Below are 4390 nucleotides of genomic sequence, written 5' to 3'. Positions count from 1 at the left end.
GTGGGGACGGGAGGTACATGGGGACGGGAGGTACATGGGAACTCCGCACTATCTCAATTTTCTGTAAACCTAAAACTGCTCTAAAAACTAAAGTCTATTAATTTAAAAACAACAGTACAATTGCACGATCCCTTTCATGTTAATATGTATCTGCGTGTTTTGTGCATTGGGACGTCTGCAAGGACATAATCAAAATTGATAGGAGTTGTCTCAGAGTAGTAGGATGCGTGGAAATATTTTTCCTTGTTCTACTTGTCCTATTTTCTTAACAAAAGCATGCATTAATTTCTTATAAAGGAGGAAAGTGAGGCCGTGGGGGCCTCCGGGCCAGAGCCCAGCGCGCCCGGAGCCGGCGCTGCCAAGCCCCGGCGCCACCGCGGGGAATGCAGCTTCGCTGGCCGCGGACTGCGGCCCACGCCATCCTCTGCATCTGCTCCGCCCACCGCGTCCCTCGGCCTTTTCCGAGTCGGGTCGGGGAGGTTAGGAAAAGGAAGAGCGAATTCCTCCGGTGCAATCGCGTCTGCACGCGCTCTGGGCGCGGAGGCCCGGACGGTAGGGAGGGGCTCCGTGGGGCTCGGCCGGGGGTCCAAGACCCGCTGCGCAGCTCTGGGGCCGCGGGCGGCCGGCTGGCCGCCCGGCTTTCAGTGGGCTGGAATGTTCCCGCGGTGCAGTGTACTTTGTTCTGGGGCTGGGGGAGGGTGCAGCGGGGGCAGGACTCCAGGGCCCCTGGGACTTGGAGGACAGCCAGCTTTCCGTTCCCAGGGTGCCTTCCCCGGGGGTGGGGTGGCGAGCGGAGGGAGAGGAGCTGTTGAGTTCCCAGGCTGGGCAGCTGCGGGGCACCAAGGGAACCCCTGGATTCCGGCGCCAGCCCTGCCACCCGAGCCTCATGCTTCTGGGGTCGTGTCTCAATCTCTCTGGGCCTCACTTTCCTCATCTACAAAATGGAGATGATTAGTAATAATAATAATGGCATAGTTATTGCCTGGCACTATTGTAAAGTGCTCTCCAAGTGTTCATGCCTCGTAACTACCCTTTGAGATAGGTACTGTTAATAGAATAATCTAATTATCCTATTAGTAGAGTAGGAGGTACATGGGAACATGTACAAGCCCTTTGGACAGCTCAGATGCTCTTGCCGAGCTTCATTCCAGATAGTAAAATGTGCACCATTATTAGTTTCACTTCTTCTTCTTCTTTTTTAAAAAATTTTAGTTATTTATTTGTCAGAGAGAGCCAGTGCAACACCACACAAGCAGCGAAGCAGGCTCCCCTACTGAGCAAGAGGGCTGATGTATCCCAGGACCCTGGGATCATGACCTTAGCCCAAGGCAGACTCTTAACCAGCTGAGCCACCTAGGTGTCCCTTATTATTAAGACTTTAAAAATGAGGAAAGAGGGGTTGCCTGGGTGGCTCAGTTCATCAAGTGTCTGTCTTCAGTTCAGGGATCCAGCCTCACCTCCCAATCCCTGCTCAGTGGGGAGTCTGCTTTTCCCTCTGCCTCTCCCCCCTGCTCACGCTCTCTCAAATCTTTAAAAAGAGAGAGAGAGAGAAGCTCAGGGAGGTTAAGTAACTTGCCCAAGGGTACACAGCTCCTCAGTGGTCATCTTGGATGCAGGCAGTCCGGCAGAAAGCCTCCACTTTTAACCTCCACAGACATTGCCTCCCTACTGCTCGTCTCAGGAGGCCCTTAACATCTGTTTGTTTGGACATACTGCAATCCATGCCACAATCTGGAGGAAGCATTACTAATAATAATTACTTCTAAGTGATGATAATTATCACCAACCGAGGGCTGTAATTCTCACAACACCCAATGAGGTAAGTGTCATTATTATTAATCTCATTTTAGGGATGAAAGAATTGAGGCCCTGGAAGGTCACTGTGGTTCAAGGCGATGGAACTCATTCATCCTGAAACCAGAGCTCCACAAGAGCTTAGCTCTTCGCTACTTTCTAAGTATTATATAGGGAGACAAACTCCTCCAGACTCTGAACATAGAGGTTAGCTTGGAAGGACAGTCCTTCCTTCTATAAATGTTGGGAGAGTCACCTTTGCCTGGTAAGCCACCGGGCTGTGCAGAGTGTAATAATGCGTCTCAGAAGCTCCCCTAACACCAGCAGCTCCCCTAACGCCAGCTAGAGAGCTGTGGCTGTCTCCTGGGTTTGCCAGTTCAGGAGCCCAGCTGACCAGTGGCTGGTACCAGCGCCACCCAACCACAGGAGGACTGGTCTGTTTTGTGACCAAACTGCATAAAAGCAATTTGTTTGAAGTTTGCTATTTAATGTTTTAAACCGAATCATTCACAGCATTTTTTGATAAGCAAGATTTAGTATTTGTTAATGAGGGTCAATAAGTGAGCTATTTTATTATGTTTTGAGCTCTTTTATTATGTTTTCTCATTAAATGAAACAGCAGATTCCATCCCTTGACTGTATTCTTGCCGTGATCTCCATCCTTGATTTTTCTCTTTATTAGGAGAAATTTTCAAAAATTTGTTTAAGGGGCACCTGGGTGGCTCAGTCGGTTGTATCTGACTCTTGATCTCAGCTCCAGTTGTGATCTCTGTGTCATGAGATCCAGCCCTGCGTGAGGCTCCTCGTTCAACATGGAGCCTGCTTGAGATTCTGTCTCCCTCCCCCAGCTCTCTCTGGACGCCTGGGTGGCTCAGTTGGTTGAGCAGCTGCGTTTGGCTCAGGTCATGATCCCGGCGTCCTGGGATCGAGTCCCACATCGGGCTCCTTGCTTGGCAGGGCGCCTGCTTCTCCCTCTGCTTCTGCCTCTGCCTCTGCCTGCCATTCTGTCTGCCTATGCTCACTCTCTCCCTCTCTCTCTCTGATAAATAAATAAAATCTTAAAAAAAAAATTGTTTAAGTCGACTAAGAAAGAGAGGAAGAGTTTGAGTGTCATTCCTGGGAGGGGAATGAAATCCACTGGGCTTCCTTGGTCGTCACCTGACCTCACTGTAGTCCTCAAGAATTAGGGGAATACATAACTGTGCATGACCCTTACTTTTATTGTATCACGAATGACTACTGCAAACACCCTCCCTCTCTGCCTGCATTTCCCCCCACTTGGCTGTGCTGTGGACTGACGTCACATCCGACTCAGGAGAAGTGGGAGGGACCGCTTGAGAAAAACTAGTGAATGTATCGTTTTTCTTATCGAGTAAAGTCTAAAAATATGCACAAAGAAGCATGGATTCTGTGATTTGAATCTGAAATTTCATTATATGGCATGTGTGTGATGATCCTGGCATCTGTTAAAATTGTGGTAAAAAGTGCATTCTGATTGGCTTGATTCTGAGGAAAAGACGTCAGAACGGGTTCTGTGTAACTCTCTGCACACAGTCGCTGCAGGGTGCTCATGAGCCGCGCAGGAGAGAGGGACAGCTAGTGGAAGAATGAGTGTGGATGACAGACAAATCCATTTATGGACAAGTGTGAACGGCTGGAGAGCTGCTTGGATGCACCCGGGAGGAGATGGGAGGCGATGGCATGTGCTGGGTTCCAGAGGTCCTCGGCCCACCACAGCACTCACAATATGACTCCAGAGGTATTTGTCTACCCATTGGTCTTCCCCATGAGGAGACTTGGAGCTCCCTGAAGCAAGAAGATAATTCTCTCCTTTTTTGCTTCCTGCGCCCCTGTCACCGTGTGTGGCACATTCATGGAGGCAGTGGTTAGGATGTGGTCTTGGCTGCTGTTATATGCAGCATTCCACCTACATGAAGAGTACGGCCCAGGCACCATATTCTCTTCAAAGGCAGGACCCGACAGTTGTATCTGTCATCCTGGCTCACTTCACATAGGCCAGAACTTAGTCATAGGGCCACACCTTGCCAAAAGGATGCTGAAAAATTTTGTCTTATTCGGGGTGGCCTTGGGTCTATTTACTTATTTTTATTTATTCATTTATTTATTTTTAAGTAGGCCCCACACCCAGCATGGAGTCCGACACGGGGCTTGAACTCATGACCCTGAGATCGAGACCTGAACTGAGATCCAGTTGGAAACTTAACCAATGGAGACCCTGGGCGCCCCACCTTCTGTCCACTTAAAGAAGAGATATCAGAAGGCAATTGGTCTCCTTCTGCCACCTAAGTGAGCAATACATTCCTATTTGTTAAGTGAATAAAAAGACATAAAATGAATCTGACATTGCAAGTCTATTCTAAGAAAAAGCATGTGGAATCACATAGTTAAGTGAAAAAAGCCAAGTAGGATTGGCAGATATAGTATGCAATTATTGCTGTCCTTCTTTACCAAGAGACATTTTGTTGAGAGCGACAGTGGGCCCAGATTAGATATTCCGCTTCCCAGACTCTCTCCACGTGGCCATGTGATGCCATGTGGCCAATGAGATATAAATGGAAGACAGCTGGGAGACCAC

At 49.0% G+C, this 4390-nt stretch overlaps 1 long non-coding RNA gene across 2 annotated transcripts; it reads left to right on the top strand.

Annotated features, from left to right (window-relative positions):
• Positions 1–422: 422 nt before the first annotated feature.
• Positions 423–4132, top strand: LOC132029210 (uncharacterized). Of its 2 annotated transcripts, none has more exons than XR_009407742.1 (4): positions 423–552; positions 1655–1819; positions 3349–3553; positions 3931–4132. It is a non-coding gene; the product is annotated as an uncharacterized LOC132029210 (long non-coding RNA). The 2 variants fall into 2 exon arrangements; XR_009407741.1 differs by having other exon boundaries at positions 3928–4132.
• The last annotated feature ends 258 nt before the right edge of the window (positions 4133–4390 follow it).

This window comes from Mustela nigripes, chromosome 13 (assembly GCF_022355385.1).
Source record: "Mustela nigripes isolate SB6536 chromosome 13, MUSNIG.SB6536, whole genome shotgun sequence".
Classification (NCBI taxonomy): domain Eukaryota; kingdom Metazoa; phylum Chordata; class Mammalia; order Carnivora; family Mustelidae; genus Mustela; species Mustela nigripes.
The sequence above is the reverse complement of the archived record's forward strand: the minus strand, read 5'-3'. Positions and strand labels throughout refer to the sequence as shown.